We start from the raw sequence: 21,819 nt of genomic DNA on the forward strand, positions 1-21,819 counted from the left end.
CATTTACTCTAACCACCTAATTTCACAGATGAGGAAACTGCAGCCCAGGGAGGGTAGGAAACTTGTCCAATATTGTACAGACAGTAAGTGATGACAGTGGTGGGATTTGAAGCTATACCTTTAGACTCCGAAGCCAGAACTTTTCCCACTATGCCATGTAGAGAGATGTGTCTCCATGAAATGAAGAGGCAACTGAACATCAGAGATTGGAGTAAAGGAAGAGAGAGAATGTGGGATGATATCAAGGGACTGCAAGAAGGGGAAAAGAGAGAGTTCACATTGAAGGCATGGTCTCTCTTTCCTTAGTAAAGTATGAAACAACATTTTTACCTTTGAAGGTGAAAGGAGAAAGAGCTATGTGTTGCTTGAGTTCTTGAACAGCTATCATCAGGAGTGAGATAGAGAATGAGGAAAAGAAGAGTAGAAGGATGGTCTTATTGCATCAAGGATGAAGCTGAAATTAGTTAGTGAAATTTTATAGTGCACTAGATCAGCTAGATTGTTTGACATTTAGTACTATTTGGGTAAGCAGCATTTAAGCAAGAAGAGAAGAGACAAAAAAGAGACTGAGGGGGAGGTAGAGAGGTAGGAGGAAAACTATGAAAGTTAAGTGTTATTGAAACCAAGAAATAGAGAGGTTGGAAAAAGGCAAGGTTTTGAGGGGAAAGATATTAAGTTTTATTTTGGGCACAATGAGTTTGAGATACCTAAGAGAAATCCAATTCAAGATCTTCAAAGGTAAGTTGGTGATACAAGACAGGAGTTTAGGAAGGAAGTTAGGGCTAGCTTTATTAATCTGAGAATTATCATCATAAGAGATAATAGCTGAAACTCTATGAGAATTGATAAGATCACCAAGTGAGAGAGAACTCTTAAAAAGATTTTGTTCATTCTACTTACATTGTAAATATACTTAGGGTCCTTAATAATGCTGAAAAAAAATTAATTATCCAGTGGCAAAACTTCTGATGATGAGGCTGTGACAACTTAAGACTGATTCTCATTTGACTGACACATAATTCATCTCTAGGTCTAGCCTTGAAGCCTTCCCAATTTATTAAGAAGAATTTGTTTCCTTTTGGTACAGCCCTGGAGAATCCAGGATCACCTCAACAGAAGTTTCCAAGGAGGACTTTGGCATAGGATCTGAAGTTGCATAACTGAAAAATAAGGAAAGAATATAAACTGAGAGGACTTCTTGGGGTGGAGTCAAGATGGCAGAGCAGAGAAAGCATTCAGTCTAGCTCTCCAAACATTTTCCTCCAAACAATTTAAAAATAATGCCTCAAATTGAATTCTGCAGTGGCAGAGCCAACTGAACATCAGAGTGAGACATTTTTTTCTAACCCAAGACAACTTACGACGTCAGAAAGAGAAATGAGTGACATGGAGGTGGAGGATGTCCCAGAGCTTATGTAGAAGAAACATTAGTCATGGGACTAGGTGGTGGTGATAGAAGTGATAGCAGCTTCAGTAGCTCTCAAGCCAGAAATGGTAAAGGGACCTGGTAACTGGTCAGAAAGAGATTACAGGGGGCTTGTGTGCCAGCAATGGATGCAGAATGAGATGCTGTTTGGCAAATACATCGTCTTTACCCACTTCTGGGTCATAGTTTTAAGCACAGAGAGGGACACCATCGGTGAAGAGGGAGCAAGAGCACTGAGGAGCAGTATTGCTTTCTGTCACAATGGTTCGGAGACCCTGAGGAACAGTGTCACTTGAGACCCCAAGGGAACAAAGACCCTGAGGAAGAGTAATCAGTTGAAATCCCCAGGAATCAGTGGTCCTTCCTGGCTAAGTACCAGAGTATATAGCAGGAGAGTAGTGACCTCACCTCTCCTCAGTTCACATTACCTTGGATGCACCAAAAACGTCCACACCCCTAGAACTGACTCTGAAAGGAACAGTGTGGAGAAAAAAAATCTTGAAGCTTGAGACAGTGCCTTTTCCTATTTCTTCCCACTCCCAATCCAGAAACAGAGCCCAGCTTTAACAAAAAGTTTAAAATCAAGAAATAAGGTGGAAAAATTAGCAAACAACCACAAAAAGGATTGTACCATAAAAACTACTATGGTGACAAGGAAATTCAAGACAGATTCAGAAGAAGACAACAAAGTCAAAACAGCTACAAGCAAAACCTCAAAAAAAAAATGCAAATTGGACATAAGCCCAACAAGAATTCCTGGCAGCACTAAAAAAATTTTCAAATTCAGAATGGTAGAAGAAAAATTAGGCAAAAAAAAAAGAGCAAGGGGAGAAAATTATGAAAATACAATTAACAACCTGGTAAAAAGAGGCACAAAAATACCCAAGAAAATAATACTTTAAAAAACGGAATTAGCCAAATGGAAAAAGGTACAAAACTTCACTGATTAAAAAAAAAACACCTTGAAAAGCAGAACTGACCAAATGGGAAAAGAGATACAAAAGCTCACTGAAGAAAATAATTCCTTAAAAATTAGATTTGGGCAAGTAGAAGCTAATGACTTCATGGGACATCAAGAAACAATAGAACAAGTAAAAAGAGTGAAATATGAAATGAAAATGTCATGTATTTCATTGAAAAACAACTGACCTGGAAAACAGAGTGAGGAGAAATAACTTAAGAATTATTGCACTACCTGAAAACCATGATAAAAAAAAGTCTAGATATCATATTTCAAGAAATTATCAAGGAAAACTGCCTTGAAAGCTTAGATCCAGACAGTAAAATAGAAATTGAAAAAATCCACTGATCATGACCTGAAAGAAATGCCAAAGTGAAAACTCCCAGGAATATTATAGCCAAATCCCTGAGCTTATAGGTCAAAGAGAAAATAATTTAAGCAGTCAAAAAGAAACCATTCAAATACCATGGAGCCATAGTCAGGATAATACAAGGTTCAGCAGCTACCACATTAAAGAAGCAGAAGACTTGGAATATAATATTCTGGAAGGCAAAAGAGCTGGGATTACAACCAAGAATAATCTAACAGCAAAACTGAGTATAATCCTTGGGGATGGGGGAAATGTATATTTAATGAAATAGAAAAGACCAGAGTTGAATAAAAAAAAAAATTGACTTTCAAATATAAGACTCAAAAGAAGCATAAAAAGGTAAACATAAAGGAGAAACAATAAAGGATTCAATAAGGTTAAACTACTTATATGGGAGGGTGTTACATGTAACTTTTAAGAACTTTATCATTATTAGAGCTGTTAGAAGGATTCTATATAGAAAGAGGGTGCAGAATTGAGTTAATTATGTTGGGATGGTGTAAAAAAATCAGATAGGAAAGAAAGAGTGATGCCTTGGGAGAAAGGGGAAGGGAAAGAAGAATGGGGAACATTACATCACATCAAAGAGACATGCAAAGAAGAGCTTTTATAGTGGAGAGGCAGGCAAATTGGTTCAAAGGACAATCTCTCTCTCTCTCTCTCTCTCTCTCACTGAAGATAAGTTGAAATCTATCTTACCCACCAGGGAAGTATAAGGGGAAGAGGATAGGAGAAAGGGTACTGGTGGTAATGAGGAGGGTGGATAAAAGAAGGCAGTGGTCTGAAAAAAAACAGACTTTAGAGGAGGGACAAGATAAAAACAGAAAGAAGGATAAAAAGAAATTCATAAAATGGAGGGAATGTACAATTAGTAATGATAATTGCAAACTTGAATGGATTAAACTCACTCGTAAAACAGAAGTGGATAGCAGAATCGATTAGAAACCAGAATGCAACAATATGTTGTTTACAAGAAACACACTTGATACGGAGAGACACGCAGAGTATACAGAGTTAAAATAAGGGACTGGAGCAGAATCTATTATGCTTCAGCTGATGTAAAAAAGGCAGCAGTAGCAATCATGATCTAAGAGAAAGCAAAAGCAAAAATAGACCTAAATAAAAGGGATAAACAGGGAAACTACATCTTGCTAAAAGGCACCATAGACAATGAAATGATATCAATATTAATCATATATGCACAAAAATGACATAGCCAAATTCTTTTTTTGATTAATTTATTTTTAGTTTCCAAATTCACTTCCATAAGCTTTTGAATTTTAAATTTTTCCACCTCCCCTCCCTCTTCCCTCCCCAAGAAAGCATGCAATCTGATATAGGCTCTACATATACATTCCCATTAAGCATATTTTCACATTAGTTATATTGTAAAGAAGAATTAGAACTAATAGGAGGAACCACAAGAAAGAAGAAACTGAACAGAAGAAAAAAAAGAGCAAATAGTATGCTTCAATCTGCATTCATACTCCATAGTTCTTTTTCTGGATGCGGGCATTTAATAAATTTTTATTGACTGAATGAATTAAGTGATGACACACTTATATGCAAAGTTGAAATTATGGTTATTATTATCTTATTTTACAGTTGAGAAAACTGAGAGTTGGAGAGGCTAAGTAACTTGTCCATGTCAACTAACTATTTTAGTGACAGGGCCAGGATTCAAACCTCTATTTCTGACTCCAAGTTTAGTACAGTACTCAGTTTATAAGAGTGGTGTCAAACCCAAATAGAAATGGGGGCCACTAATATGTACAGAAGGATTCTTGTGGGCTGTATATTAACTTAGTTTCAAAATGTAATATTGTCTATGCTTAATTGTATTTTCATTTATTTTGTTTAGCATTTCTCAATAACATTTATTCTAGTTCAGGCTGCATTCAGTATGCAGCATTCTGGGAAGAGGGAAAGCATGTTTGACATCTATGGTCAGTCTATACCTCCATGCTTCTTGAACTGATTTGAATTGAAAAAAAGATAGCTGAATTGGAGTCCTTCAGTGGAGGAGTTGAGGTTCAAGGGAGGCAAGAACAGCTGCAAAGAAGTGTGTGTTGAAGCTCAGTTTCCTTAAATATTACTTCCCAAGGCAATGGTTACAGTATAAAAGTCTTTGTGGCATTCTCTGAGGAGGCTGTGAGTCTCTGACAAAAAATAAGCTTGAACAAATTCAGAGTAGAAGTTGGTTTCTCATTGCTTCTTGGTAACAGAGCAGGATGGAAACTTGTCTTTTCCTTTCTAATAGGTAGGTCTTTGGCTTTTGGCTAGATGGCTCAGCTGATAGAGTGCTGGGTCAGAAAGACCTAAAATCAGATTTGTCCCTGGACATTTACTAACTGTATGATGCTGGGCACATCACTTAACCTCTGTCTGCCTCAGGTTCCTGAACTGTAAAATGAGGATAATAATAGCAAGTACCTCCCACTGTTGTGAGGATCAAATGAGACAATATCTGTAAAGCACTTAGGATAGTCCCTGGCACATAACAGGTGCTTAATAAGTTATTTCCCTATTTTCCCTTATCTCCTAATCATTAAACAAGCATTTATGAGGTACCTACTATGTGCTACTCATTGTACTAGGTGCTAGTAATGGGTTTTATTTTTCCTTTTCTAAATTCCTGACAGTTCAGTCACGATAAGAATGAATGAATGAATAAATGAATGAATGAAAATGCATTTACCATGTGCTCAGTACGGGGTCAGGCACTGTTATGTGCTATAGATATAAATAGAAAGAGAAAGACAGTCCCCTTCAAAGGTTTTATGTCCTAACAGGGGAAGGCAAAACATATAGGGATATAGTGGCTAGGTAGGGATAAGTTACAGGGATGGAGAGTGGAGCCAAAGGACAAGACTGACATGTCTTTTCTAGGAATAATAGTAGTGATTTTATTACTGTTTCCAGAACTAGAGGTAGAAGGAATGTGTGTGTGTGTGTGTGTGTGTATGTTTAGAGGCATGGAGGAGAGTGGGAGCTCATGAAAATAAGCAGAGAGAGAACACTCACTAATCAAGAATCCAAGGCCCCAGGGTCCAAGCTTGGGTTCCTTTCTGGAGATGACAAATCTCTCTTGACATAATGGCATACTTCTTGGGAAAGTAGGAGCATCTAATCTCTATGCTGGACTACTTAGAAGTGTTAAGTGAGTTTGCTAGTCAGGTTCCTTGATTGTATGAGAGCTGCGTAACAAGAAGGTTCATCAAGTTTTTTACAACTGGACTTTCTTGGTTTCTGGCAGAACATCAAGGAAAGTTATTCTTGATAATATATTTCCCATTTGTTTTCTTCCTTTTTTCTTTTTCTTTATGCCAAATTCCTGACATTAAGAATGAGGACAGATTCATTTGGGGGGAATAAAGAAATAATATTCATATGCTGAATAAGTATCACTGCTCTGAAAGGAATGTTTTACTGATGTCCAATATACATTCATGAACTCCTTTTCATGACCTGTGACCCAGAAAGCCTAGCCCAATGATATCAAATGCTGCTCTGGACCATTGGAAAAATAAAATGCAATTCTGTTTTGTTTTATTTTCTTTTGTTTGCATATTTTCTTTTCAAAATGACTTGGAAATATAATGACCTCCCAGAAATAAGCCTAGCATTTGTCTCAGTTTTCAGCTTTTAAAACACTTTCAATTCTTGGTTGGGAGTTAGGGGGATGCAAAGGAGATTCTAAATGACTCTCTGGGAAAGGAAATGATTTCAGAGATAAGATGTGCTGTTTTCCACAAACAGAGATTTGCATCTCCTGCCTTTTCAAACAATTTTCTCCTATATTTTTGGGCAAAAATACCAGACTGTATTTCTCTAACAGCCTCACACGGGAATGAGAACTCTCATACCTTGACGTTGTTTTGTGATTACTGCCCTTTAATCTTTGAAATATTTTTGAAAACTTAGAGAGGAATGTGGAGGGAGTGAATATCACATGTTTCTCCTAAAGCAAGAAAGATAACATGGTACAGTGAAGGGAATATCACCAGCTCCCAGAGGACCTGCATTCAAATTTTACCTCTTTCATTTGCTCTATGTTAGACTGGGGACAGCTCACTTAAGAGAAGAGGAAGCCCCTTTATTACTCTGTGCCAGAAGCTATGTTATTATCTTATTTAGTCCTCAAAACAACTGTGGGAGGTAGGTGCTATTATTTTCCCTATTTTTGCACTTAAAGAAACTGAGGAAGACAGAGGTTAAATGAATTACCCAGGGTCACAAAGCTAGAGAGTTTCTGAGGTCTTATTTGAAATAGATCTTCCTGATTCCAGGCCTAGCACTCTAACCACTGTACTACTAGCTTAACCTTTCTGTACCTCAATTACCCCATCTGTAAAAGAAAACAGGTTGAATACAATGATCTTTGAAGTCTCTTTCATCTTCATATAGAGGCTCTTTTGATCCAGTGAAGGTAAAATGTGATTCTCCTCTGAGAAGTGGAATCTTGCCAGGGCATGGTAGAGTCAGAAGATAGTTGTGAGGACAATTGAGAGGAAAAGGTTTGAATACATTTGTTACTGTTCCATCATTTCAGTCATGTCTGACTCTTTGTGACTCCATTTGGGGTTTTCTTGGCAAGGATACTGAAGTGGTTTTTGATTTCCTTTTCTACCTCATTTTACAGATGAGCAAACTGAGGCAAACAGGGTTAGGTGACTTGCCCAGGGTTAGAAGCTAGTAAGTGTCAGAGATCAGATTTGAACTCAGGTTTTCCTGACTTCAAACCCAGCTCTCTATCTACTTTGCCCTCTAGTTGCCCCCCTGGAAACATTGTCACCAACTATTCTAGCATGAAAAAATGACAATATGATCTTTTAAGCACTCTTTTAGGTGAATCTGTGTGTGTGTGTGTGTGTTTGTATGTATGTATGTTTTCAATCTCTTTTTAAATGTTTTGTGGTCCCTTTCATTGTTAGACCATGTAAGGTTCAAGCTACATGAGTTAATGTGATTAGCTGCTTAATATCATCAGACTTGGAAAAATTCATCAAATGACAAGCTCTCTTTGTGTTACAAGCATCCAATTTGCTTTCCCACCACTATCTCCCCCCCGCCCCAGTTTACACCCACTTAATTATTTTGTTTTCAATTATTTTCTATTTACTTATATGTAAACATATGGTATTTTACCCTCACCATCATCATTCTCATGCCCCCTGAATTGAAACTTGAGGTCAGTTGATGTTCCAGTTTCATCTTTGTAGCCCCAGTACTTAGCATTCTGCCTGGTACAGAGTGGGCAGTTAAGAAATACTTATTGATTGAATAAATAAATTGGGAACATAGAGTGTGTGCCAATATCCATTTCTCCCCTTGTCCCTGCCCTCAATTCAGGCAGCAGCCAAGCTAGAGGAGATGAGACTGTCAAAAACACTTCTCTCTTCTTGTCAGACTCCCACAATGCTTTGGATGAGCAGGCCGCTCTGCTAGGATTCTGACCTTGAGTAATCACCTCACTTCTCTGCTCCTTGGCTTTATCATCTGTAAAATGAGGTGTTTGGAGTAAATGAGCTCTAAGGTCTCTTCTAGCTCTATTAAGCAGCCTATGGTTTGCTGTTCCCCTGGGCTCTTCTGCTTGGCGTGCTGAAGCCCAAGCAGCAGAGATTTTGTGTCAAAAGAATCAGAGAATTGTAGGGCTCCAAGCCTGAGGTAATCAGATGCTTTAGAGAGGGCAGCATCCTTGGGACAACAGTAGCACTTAATTATCCAGGCCCACAGCAACATTAGTATGGCAGAAAAGAAAGAGTTGTGTCAAGAGTGCTTATCACTAGGAATGAATGCTGTAGTGAGTGAGGAAAGTTCTGTGGAATAAATGGTTGTCTAGTATGTGCTTACTGGTCTTCTTCATGTGTTTTTGCTGATTTTGTGCTGCCTTTCTTGACTTTAAACAGCTGTTCCATTCTCTTTTCCTGCTTCCTGACTAGTACCTTGGATTTGGCTACTCCATAAACTTGGATCTGATTGATCATATCATTCCATTTGTTCTCTGAGTTCATAACTTGGGCTATGTCCTCTTTTTCCAGGAAGGCTTACCTTTCAGCCTATTAATTGACCCTAACTACTAGTGCAGGTCAGTCCCATCCTTTCTTTCCCAAGAAACTAGAATTCAATATGAATCATAATTATTATTATTATTTTAAAAAATTTTGACTGTGGGTAAAATTTCATTCTCCTCTTCCTACTCCAAACACTTTATTTCTCACACCTCAATGGTCAGAGGATTTATCTAGAGGCCAGATCAGGGATATAACTGAGTGGGCAATATGCCTTTATGGATCAGGGAGTCAGATATTACCCCAAGATCAGAGCTGGTCATTTATATTTTTTAAATTTTGAACTTAACAAACACAAAAATGCATGTTTCCATATATAAAAAACAATGAAAGATTGCATATGAAATTGTGATTTCTGTTATGTATAACTTTACCAAATTTTTTTCTGTTCTGATATGATAGTGTCAACACTACCTTATTTGTCTTTGTCTCTTCTGAACTCAGACTCCTTCCTTTTAGAATGCTAGATACTTATTCTCCTCTCTCATGAAAAATTTTCTGGTGAAGGATGCAAATAGTATTATTTACCCATACTTATGTATATACATTTACACTGCTTTGGCTACAATATACGAGCTACAATTATTGTCCAGCCATAGACTAACATCAACATCAGCCTGAGATACTGGCTCCTATTCAATGTGTAACATCTATGTGACATGCCTGATGGGGACTCCCATGATGTTACTCTCAGATGGAGGGTGAACCACTCCCTGTCTCTCTGCATTGGCTCTCTCAATCCAATATACCCCAACACTGGAAGATGTAGGTTCCTTGAGAAGGATTACCACCACACAGTTAACACTCAAATTCAGTGTCCTAGGAGTAACTCTCTTATGTGATCATATGCTCCAGATGCTCATGACTATAGCTCTCCAATCCCCACCAGTGTACTTCCATTTATATAAACTAGTTATTCATACTGATGACTTTTTTCAATCTTAAAAATAATTATTTATTTAGCATAATAAATAATAATTGGATAAAATATTCATATATTAAAACCAATGCAGGATAATGACCATATCACAATCCATACATAAACCTGGATCACACTCTCCCACAAACATGCCTCGTATTTGTGGAGGAGAGTACAAGCACAAAAATCTACCATGGAGTCATATGATTAAGGAAAATGTATACACTCACAGTAACTCACAACTATGGAATTTTAAACTTTGGTGTCCTCTTTTTCCCCCAGGAACTATCCATAAAAGGTCCTTGATGAATGTAGTTTTTGCACTGAATCGCTATCATTCTATTTATCTCCTTTGTGTGGCTAAACTCTTTGAGAAAGTCATTTATAATTGATACTTCCACTTCCTGTCTTCTCATATCCATTTTAATTCTCTATAGTCTTGCTTCCTACCTTTTTTAATCAACTGAAACTGATTTCTTCAAAGTTACCAATGATTTCTTAATTGCCAAATGTGTTGGCCTTTCCTTAATCTTCTTTCTTGACCTCTGTAATCTTTGACACTGTCAATAACCCTCTTTTGATACTATTCTTTGACACCCCTCTATCTCAGTTCTCCTCTTACCTGAATTCTTCTACTTCCTGTCTGACCACTCCTACTGAGTCTGGATATTCATCTAGGTCATGCCTACTACTGGTGGGTATCCCAGAATTCCATCCTGGGCCTTTTTTCTCCCTCTATTCTATTTTTCTTAGTGATCTCATCAGCTCCTATATGTTCAATTATAATCTCTATACCGACAATTCACAGATATACTTATCCACTCTAAACTCTCTCCTAACCTCCGTACTCCCACCAGTCAATCAATCAGTCAGTCAACATGCACTGTGCTAAGTACTGGGGTTACAAAAAGAGGCAAAAGAGTTTCTATCTTCAAGAAACTCAAAATATAAGGGGGAGACAACAATCAAATAAATATGTACAAACAAGCTAGATACAGGATAAATAGGAAATAATTGAGAAAGGAAAGGCACTGGAATTAAGAGAAACATTTTAACTGCCTATTGTATGTTTCAAACTGGGTGTCTTATGGACATCTTAAACTCAACATGTCCAAAACTGAACTCATTATTTTTCATCCCAAACCCTCCTTCTTTCCCAACTTCTCTATTAATGTCAAAGATACCACCATTTTCCAAGTCACCTATGCTTGCAACCTAGGCATCATCTTTAACTCCTTATTCTACTTCTCTCCCTAATATCTAACATCTCTCATATAAGCCCCACTTCACTCCTGTGACATTGCTACCATCTGGTACAGTCCTTCATTACCACATGAGTGGAGTATTGCAATAGCCTACTGGAGGATTTCCTTGCCTCAAGTCTCTCCCCCTTCCAGTCCATCATCCTCTTAATTGTCAAATTGATCTTCCTAAAGCACAGGTCTAACCATGTCTCTTCCCTATTCAATAAACTCCAGTGGCTCCTTCAAGGATCAAATATAAAATCTTCTGTTTGGAGTTTTTAGGCCTTTATGAACTGCCCCCCTCTCTGATCTTCTGATATCTTACTCACTTCCGTGTATTCTGTGATCTGATGACACTAACCTCTTTGCTGTTCCTTACACAAGATACTCCATCACCCAACTCGGGGCATTTTCTCTAGCTGTCTCACCTGCTTGAAATTCCTTCCCTTATTTCTATCTCCTATATTCTATGGCTTCATTTAAGTTCCTGCTATAATCCCACTTTCTATAAGAAGGCTTTCCTTTTCCTTCTTAATGCTAGTGTCTTTCCTCTACTGATTATCTCTAATTTATTCTGTATATATCTTGTTTGTATATAGGTGTTTGCATGTTATCTCCTCCCATTAGACTGTGATCTTCTTGAGGGAAACGAATTTCTTTTGCCCTTTTTTGGATCTCCAGTACTTATATCACTGCCTGGCAAGTAGTAGGTGTTTAATAAATGCATGTTGCCTGACTGACTTAATTAACATAAAATTCTTCATTTATTCACAAAAAACTGAAGTATACTGTATTATTGAATTTCTCCAATATCCTATAGCTTTTTACGTTCAAGTGGGCACTTGTTTAAGAACCCTGAGTCAGAGTAACTGCTTCCCTTAAAATTTTGAGTAGATAGTAACCAACTGATGAAGACATGCTTCGCTCTGCAACTACTTTTTTCAGAAGTAGAATTATGTTCCAGATAAGGGAATAGTTTTTCCATGCAAATGAAAATCAAACCACAAGAAAATGCATTCAACTTTCATATGAAGTGCTTAGTTGACTATATCAACAAATAATTGAAGAGTTTTCTTTTAATACCTTCTCAAGTATGTTCTCTTATTCTGTTCTCCCTAGACATTAACCTTTTATTATGAGCTAATGTTGGGTATTTCTTAACATGACCTATGCTAGGCATCACTCATAGTATAGATGGGATCAAATGGGAGTGGGAGATTTATAATTCTTTTACTTGCATAACCATATTTCCCTCTATTCACATCACCCTTCTGCCTAGGTTAAGGGTTCTCTTTGTACTCAAATATTAAAATATGAGTGATAAGAGTAAAAGAGAAAACAATCCTGGCTAAAACACATTGATGAGTGCCTTTCCTGTGAACAGCCAATTCATTTTGCCATTTGAATATTTGAAAGGAGTTTTTCCCTTACTAAAGATTATTTCACCAATGTTCAGAAAATATTTTCCCTTAGTTCATTCTGTCGTATGTATTTGTGTCTGCCTTTGAAGTATCAATGAAATGTTTCTCTCTGAGACAGTGACATCAGGCTGGTTATCTCAGTGTTTCAACATACAACTGAAATTTTCAGGGGATTCTTGGATTGGAAGGCAACTAAGAAGCCACCTAATGATGCCTCCTGTTTGGCAAGGAATGAAGCTTGCCTGTCTAGGATATAGAGCTCTGATTTTAATTGGTTGGAATGAGTCAAAGTTTTGTCTTGTGGTTAGACATAGGAACCATCTGAAGCTTAATACCTTGTAGTAAGGCAAGTATTTGTGGAACCCTTGATGGAGGGATTTGTTTTTTCTCTCCCATGTAAACACGTTAAGTTGACCCTTCTTGTCCTTTTATAGCAGTCAACATGGTTATTTATGTGTGACTGCAAATTGCAGATGGTCTGCTTAGATGGAAATTGTAAATCCTCCACTTTGAACTTTAATTGGTCCCAAATAAACACAAAGTTTGGGGTTATTTTCTTCCTGGGTTTAGAGATTTATATGGCACACTTAGAAAGTGTTCATCTCAGCAAGCAGAAAGATAACTCCTTAAATGGATTGTCATGCTTCCAGCTTCAAAACACAAGCCCTGGACAGCTTGGTCTTCATTTTGCACATTCTTATCACATCACATATATTGTTTGTGAAGCAGAGGGTGGAAAACATGCTGACATCCTTAATTTTGCCTATTTTTCTTTCTGAAAAAATATACAGATACACACATGTAATAGATGTACATTCCCAAACTTCCAATTCATGCTAATTAGTCCATAGATAGCTTTGAATTTCTAGAACCTAGTTACTTGCAAATGCTTCATTCTCTCCACTTCATGTTCCCTCAAACAACTTGAGTTTGTTTCTAAAGGATTCTTTAGGATGTTACATACTATTTGAGTCATAAGACTTATATGGAAAGCCCTTCTAACTTCAGCCCCTACTGTGTCTTCCTGCAGGGATGTTATAAATAATCATTGGTTTGTTAAACCTCAACAACTAAAGAGAAGGAACAGAAATGGAAGTCACTGTACAATTTAAAGTGGAAAATCTGTACATGGCTGTGAAGCTTCAAATTAAGTAAAGAATAATTGAAAAAAAAAGCCTAACCCTCAAAAAATGCCAAGAATCATAAAGATACATTTTGAAAAATCGATGTGAAAATAAACCAAGGCAGTTGAGAAAAAAAAAGAATTTGTTTTCAAAAGGATTGTTTGCTCTAGCAGTCTGCATTATAGACTACTTAGGAGATTTTTTGACTGATTGAATTTCTATTTAGTTATATGCTTCCCTAACAATAATGTGTTTCCCTAAAGAATCTTGGCAACTTTAAGTGTTTCTTCTCTGCAGACAGCATGGACCACCAACAGTATAACATTAGGACCTCAAAGTGAGGCTGAATGATTGTGCTGATCATGCAGTTTAATGTGTATCAGTTTCCTGGTCTTTGCTCCCTAGACTTCTTTCTTTACTACGAGAGATAGTCAGGATAGCAAGCTAGAAACTGAGAAGGAAAAAAAAAGAAAGGAAAAAAGTAATCTAACCCTAAGAGGCAGAGGGGATTCAATCTAAAAGGGTTAGAAGTAGTTGCTTGGAAATAGTCTAAGAGCATAATTGCTACTATTTTGTTAACATTTTTATTATTATATGTTAATAACATACACACATATATGCATACAATCTCTCCCACAACTCACACACATATATATATACATGTATACGTGTATACCCGTACATATGATTTATCTTTAGAAAACTGAAACTAGTTTGGGAGTCTATGGCTTTATATAAGCTTTTATTCTTTGATTTTATGAAATTGTTGTTGAACAGATAAAAGGTTATTTTTGAAAAGGAAATAAAATAGTTTGAGAGAAAGGTAGGACAAAATATCATGCTTGATTAATACAAGCATAGTTTCCAGAAAAAGGAAGTTAATCACCACATTGTCCTCTGCATTGGTCAGAAAGCATCTGCACTATTGTGTTCAGTTTTGGGTTATGTATTTTAACAGAGACATTAAAAAATTTGAGAGTTCTCAGAGGAGGAAGACCAAACTATAAAAATCTATGTACAAATGCATGATGGACAAGGGAAACTAGATATTCTAATGAAAATAGTTAAATTTGATCTCCTAAGTTTCATTGAAACTTGATGGTATGGCACCTATTACTGAAATATAGTTATGAAAGTGTTTTTAATTTATTGGGAAGGAGGAGAATAGGTGAAATGAGGAGGAAAAATGAGCTGTACTACATATTAAGAAGACCTACATATCAAAAAAAAACCCTAGTAGAAAGTAAAGTGGGGAAGAAGAATGGAGGGTATTTTGGCAAAGATCTATGGAGGTAGAAATGAAAGAGATATGAAAATGGGGATATAAAACAGACCACTTGTACTGAAGTAAGAAATAGATGAATAATTCAGGAAATAGATTACAGGCATGATATGGAAACACAATATAATAGGTTTTGGACACCAAATTTTAGGAAGTACATTGGTAAGCTGAAATGATGTAAAGAGTGTAACCAAGACAGTATAAGATATTGCCATTATGCTATATGGGAATTAGTTAAAGGAGATGGAGAAATCTGGAAATTTAACCTGAAGAAGTTGGGATGATGTCATAGCTGACTTCAAGCATTTGATGACTTATCATGTGGATTAGAGGTATTAGGCTTGTCTTTTTTCACTCCAGGGGGCAAGATAAGGGGTAATGGGTAGAAAGTACAGATAGTGAATTATTCTTGATGAAAGTAAAGTTTCCTAACAATTAGCGTGCTGCTACAAGTATTTTGTTTTATGTAGAGCTTTTTTTTAAAAAAAAGTCGTTGATCTCCTTGTTGTATACATGTAGCAGTGGAAAAAATTGTATGGATAATTTAGTCACCTCATTTACATAATTATAAGATACTTTCTGGAATGGTTGAACCAATTCACAACACCACCAATAATGCATTAGTGAACCTGTCTTTCCATTCACCTCCCCCCCACATTAATATCCTTTTTATCTTATTTGTCCATTTGATGGATGTTGGGTAAAACTTCAAGGTTGTTTTTATTTGCATTTTTGTTGTATTGTTAGTGATTTAGAGCATTATTTCACGCAATTGTTAATAGCTTGCCATTCTTTTAAGAACTGTTTATTCACCTGTCATTACAAATATTCAAGCAAAGCCTAAATGATTATTAATTAGGGATGTTGTAGGAAAGATTCTTGTGTTGAATAACTAGTTTGTTTAGTTAGAAATATCAAACTTACATCTAATATCCCAGGGTGGCCCAAAACAGATTAAAATGTAATTGGGAAATGTTTAACAAAATAAAGATACTATGCAACATAGATCAGGCTAATTTGTGGTTTTTCTAAATCAACGTGACACCAGAGATCTATTTCTATTTGTGTTTGACACTACTGGACTCTAGTTGACATGTAAAGTCTTTTGTAATACTAATATTTCATAATTTTAGTGTGAGGTAAAAAGGAACTTGTGATCCATTTATCCAAGTTCCATCCATGATAAAAAATGATCATGTCTGGGATTGATTAGTATCTACTGAGGACTCTTTTTGAATGCTGTTAAGGAATATTTTTTCTTGTCCAGTTCATATTGTTCTTTGAACACTGATCATCTTCCCATATACTTTATGGGATATGTTAATGTTCCCTCACTAATGTCTTTCTTTAATACCTCTTTATATGATGCAGATGATTCTATGCTCTCAGGAAAAGATAAGCTCTGGAAGACGATAACCAAGTGGAAGTTTAAGTATGAACCTGTTGAATGACCATGAGCCTGCCGACTGGGTACCAGCTCAGCTAAAACTGAGAGACTCACCTTGAGGTAGTCTGCAAGGTAAGAAATTTTCAGTCATGGTAAATCTCTTTAAAAATAATTTTTATTCTGTTTATATCAACAAAAACTTCCCCAGAATTTTTCCCTTTCTTTGCTTCCTAAAAACCATACCTTGTAACAATTCATATTTTTAAAGACAAAAAAAAGATAAGAGAAGAGAAAAAGTAAACAAAACTGATTCTTACGTTTAAAAAGTCTGCAAATATGTGCTGTCTCCTAAACTAATGGACCTCCTATTTCTGCTAAAGGGTGAATTGGGGAAGTTTTCTCAAATCTTATTTTGAAATCATAAGTGTCCTTTGTAATTTTGTAACATCTTTTTTGTGTGATTGTTCTTTTTTTTTTGTAGTGTTGTAATTATTGTGTATATTGTTTTCTTGGCTCTGCTTACTTTACTCCACATCAGTTCATGTAGATCTTTCCATACTATATTCATCATTTCTTATAGCATAGTAATATTTCATTATATTCATGTTCCATAATTTATTTAGCCATTCCCCAATTGATAGAAAATTATTTTGATTCTAATTCTTTGTTATTACAAAAAGTTCTGCTGTAAATATTTTGATATTTGTAGGAATTTTCTTTTTACCAGTGGATCCTTTGGAGATACATCTAGTAATGAACTCTCTGGGTCAAAGGCTATGAACATTTCAATCTCTTTAGTTATATAATTCAAAATTGATTTCCTTTTTTAAAAAAATTATTTTAATTAACTAATATCAGTTTTCTCATCCTCCACCCAACTCCCCTCTCCACTGAAACAGAAAAGGAAAAAGTCATTACAAACATATAGATATCAGACAAAACTTATTTCCACATTGGTTATTTCCATTTTTTTTTGGTCTCATTCTACAGTCTGAGCCTTTCACTTATATATCAGGAGGTAGGTATCAGGTTTCCTCATCAGTCCTCTGGAATCATGATTTGTCATTAGACTGATAAGAGTTTAACACAATCACATTTATATATTATAACTTGTTTATCCATTCCTCAATTTATGTCTACGTCTTATATTCCTGTCCTTTTCCACTTCAAAAAGTTATAAATAAGTTTTCACATTCTTAGAGTTTATTTTGCTTAAGACTAATCCCTCCCTTAACTTATCCTCCTCATTATTTCCATCCTGTTTGCTATCGAGTGAAATGTATTTCTCTTCTTCTGTATGTGTGTGTGTGGGTGGGGGGGGGGATTAGAGAGAGAGAGAAACAGAGAGAGAAAGAGAGAGACAGACAGACAGACACAGATAGACAGGCACACACACACACACACACACACACAGAGAAAAATTCTTCCTTTTCTTGATGAGCTCAAATAGAAATTCAAGTGTCATCTACTTCTTCCTACATCTCTCTCGTCTTTATATAGATATCTCTTTGTGCACCCCGATTATGTGAGAGTTCTCCTAACCTTCCTTTTCCTTCTCCCTGACAACCTTCCCACCTCCAGCATCTTCCTCTTTTCTTCCCTTTCCTTTCTTTTCTTAAGATCATCAAGACATAACAGAACTATCCCAGGCCTTGTGTAATTGGACTTCTTCTATGAACCCTGATTATTGTGGAGTTCAGAGGAGACATATGGTTTTGATGACTTCTACTTTATAATATAGTTTGAGGTTTGCAAGTACTACTTCACCTTCATCCCTATCTCTTGTTATTGTTTCCCTTAATATTCTCAATCTTTTATTTTTCCAAATTCTATTATTTTGTTCAGTTCTCTAAAATATTACTTTGATGATTTGAATGTGATAGCATTAAAGCTGTAATTTAACTTGGTAGTATTGTCATCTCTATTATATTAGCAGAGCCCAACAATGAAACTGAATATTCTTTCAGCTATTTAAGGGTTTTTTTTGTATGTTTGTTTGTTTTTGACCACAGTAAGTCTTGAGGCAGCCAGGTGATGCCATGAAATAAAATGCTAGACATGTTGTCAAGAACACTTGAATTCAATCCTATGTTAGATTTTTGCTAGCTGTTTGACTCTAGGCAAGTCAATTGACCTTTCTCATTCTCAGTTTCCTCCTATGTAAAATGGGTATAGCAACGTGATCACAGATTCTTGTGAGGATCAAATAAGATAACATGTAAAGTTCTTTGCAGGTCTTAAAGTGCTGTATGAATGTTGATTATTATCAAATATCAAACACTTTAGTAAGTGACTAAGTGGTTCTGACATATAGCCACTGCCAAAATAGCAGCTCTTTGAAGTTGAGACTGAAAATTTTAAAATTGATCCAATATTTTTTTTTTTAGGCAATTGGGGTTAAGTGACTTGCCCAGGGTCACACAACTAGTGATTGTTATGTGTCTGAGGTAGGATTTGAACTCAGGTCTTCCTGACTTTAGGGCTGGTGCTCTATCCACTGCGCCGCCTAGCTGCCCCAATCCAATATTTTTTTAAAAAAAGTTTTTAATAGTTAAGTTCTAGAGAGAATTGTTTTGAAGAAGAAAAAAAAAAGAGATTTTTGCATTTAGATGACCAAGATAACCAAGAGGTATTGTTACAGGAAAGCTTGTCATAGCTATTAAGAAAAGGAAAGGGTTAAATTCTCTATCGCCAGATCCATATCAGCCTCATCATCTATGATACTCAATGGTTTTGAAGGTGTTCAGAACTGTCGATAGAACTTTCTATTAAGGTCATGTTGCTGGAAATGCTCTGAGCCTGGTAAGTTCTTTCCCAGAACCGCAATCATTTGTTATTACACCAAGAACAATTAAATGTATTTAACAGGAAACAGAATTGTGTTTGTAAAGTGGCTTGCAAGTGTCCATGAGACACATCTACATAGATTTTAAAATAGGTCAGAACAACTCCTTAGCACAATTGCTAAGGATACATGCATACATGCAAATTCAGTCGTGGAATGGTGAAAGCTGAGAGGAAATCTCAATGGTAAGTGAATTATTTACCTTTTTGAGCCTCTTGGATGTGTGGACTTTTCAGGGTGACTTGGAGTGTGGGTTTGTGGATAGAGATAGAGGTGGGAAAGACTTCAAGGAGATCAAGTGCACAGGGAGCTTAAAGTCTTGCCACTCACATCCCAGTTCCGTACTCTTTCTCTGTAATCTTGCCTTTGGACATGTCCCCTTTTTATTTCATGCTTGAGAACAAAATACGGCTATTTCCCAGGGCCTCTTTAAGCCAGGCTTTGTCTGAGAGATTTCACAGAGCACTTAGAAGTAGATCCCCAAGTCTACTTGGGCATCTTTCCTTTCAATACATGGCAGTTAGCTCCATTCAGGGAAACCTTCTTCTCCCCCCGCCCCCACCCTGTTCCTGGCTCTTTCTTCATCAAAATGAAAATTTAATGTCAGAAGGAAACATCAGTTATTCCTGTATTGATCTGGAGGGAGAACTTATTTCTGTTTTCGAAAGCAAAGATGTTTGGGATGTGCATTGCTGAGAGACACAAGGAGAGGAAAAATCCCCTGAAGGGAAACAACAAGAATACTTTAAAGATGGATTTTATTTTATTTTTTTCCCTTCTCATCTGCCAGCCCTGGCTGATTTGGGCCAGGCCTCCTCTATTCCCACTGGGCTGTTTTGTTGTATACTAGAGTAAAGAAAATAGTCAGTATATTTAGAAGAAAGGAGGAAAGAGGTTGGGAATGTTTGTTGCCAGAGGCAAAAATATAATACCAATAATTTGGCTTTTAGGTGCATTTGATATCTGTTTTTGGACTGCTGGGAGAAACGTGGACCAGAACTGGAAGGAAGATTTCTCTTTTTAAAATATTATTGCTGAATTAATATTGGGAATAAGATGAGAGGTGGTAAGTGCATACAATTGAGAAAACAAAAGGTTGTCTTCTCTCAAGAAGGAGACTCAGTCCTTGATTCACACTTAAGGTATCCAGATCCACCCCAGAATTGTTTGAATTTCCTGTGCATAAACTAGGAACCAATTAACAGATGTAAGTGAAACTCAGCAATGTTTTTTTTTTCTTTTTCTTTTTCTTTTTCTTTTATTTAAAAGGAAAGCTTGACTCAAAAGTCTAAGAATCCTCAAAGGCATTTCATTGTTTAGCCACTACTTGTTTTTCCATTGTACTTTGAGCACCATAGAACCCTTCCAAGAGCCCTGAAGCAGAAAACCGTATTAGAAGGTGAGTTCCTTGAGAGCAGGGAATATCTTATTTTTCTGTTTGCAGTCTTAGTGCCTTGCACATAGTAAGAGCTTGATAAATGTTTTTTATGTTCTTTTTATGTTTTTTTATTCATCCATTATCCATCTATCCATTCATTCATTTATCATAAAGCTTTCTCTTATGAGAGTTGAATTTGATTTGCATTTTGAATTATATATCATCCATTTACTTGAATTGCTTCATATTATGTTCCAGGGACAAAACTTTTCCTTCTGTAGTTTCCCTACATTAATACCCTCCTTCTTCCTTTCAGTCTATCCAGGTACTACTTATTCTGCACGACTGAGCTCATTTGAGCTATCTCACACTGATTCTCCCCTTCTCTGAACTCTTATGGAACTTGTGTTCTATAGTATACATTTTAACACGTAATTGTACAATCAAGCTGTTTGTTGTGATGGAGTGTCTGGACCTGAAAGTTCTCTGGTGAAGGAAATGCCCTCCATATAGATTAGGTGACTGACTTCTAAGAGAAATGCCTGGTTGGATGGATGGGATTGAGAATGACTTGCTCATTCTCAATTGTTAATGAGCTAGGATGTATAAGAGGAAGGATTTGGGAGATCTTCTTGACTTTTGACCCACTAGATTGTTAATTCCTTGAGGACCCGGACTATCTTTGTTTTTATTTGTATCTCCCAGTGCTTAACATAGTGCCTGGCTTATAGTAGGCATTTAATAGGTGTCTATCAAGTGACATTAGGGGTTTACTCTCTAGATTTCTTTCTCAAAGACCAAGCCTTAAACCGAATTCACTCTGAAATCTCTTGGATTGGACAACAATAGGTTCCTGCCCAGCCAACACTTAATGGTTATTTTTTGGGCCCTCCTGGCTCTGAGTGAATGTAAATAGTAACTGTTTCTCTTTTGGCCAGAAGCACTGAGGGTCTTCTCCTCCTGGTTTGATTTTTTTTTGTTTTATTAAAGGGAACTATCCCTTGACTCAATTCTTAAAGAAGTGGGTGTTGCCTCCCTCAAAGTGAGAAGCTGAAAAGACTTTGGCTTCAAAGGGCCAAGGTCTTCCACTGCATCCTGGGCCATCTCCAGTCACCTTGATCAATGTCTGGCCACTGGACCCACATGGTTCTGGAGGAGAAAGTGAGGCTGGTGACTTTGCACAGCCTTCCCTCAATCAGATCAAAGTCAATTGCAAGTCATGTTATCATCTCCGTGATGTCATAGTCCTCTTCAAGAATGAAGGATAAACCACACTGAGTAACTGACTGATCCATTAAGCCAGTAATTACCTTATGTTGGTCTCTTGTTATTTCACATGTATTATCTTTCTTTCTTTCTTTCTTTCTTTCTTTCTTTCTTTCTTTCTTTCT

The sequence above is a fragment of the Vombatus ursinus genome, unplaced genomic scaffold (genome assembly GCF_900497805.2).
Source record: "Vombatus ursinus unplaced genomic scaffold, bare-nosed wombat genome assembly UNPS02014863.1, whole genome shotgun sequence".
Classification (NCBI taxonomy): Eukaryota; Metazoa; Chordata; class Mammalia; order Diprotodontia; family Vombatidae; genus Vombatus; species Vombatus ursinus.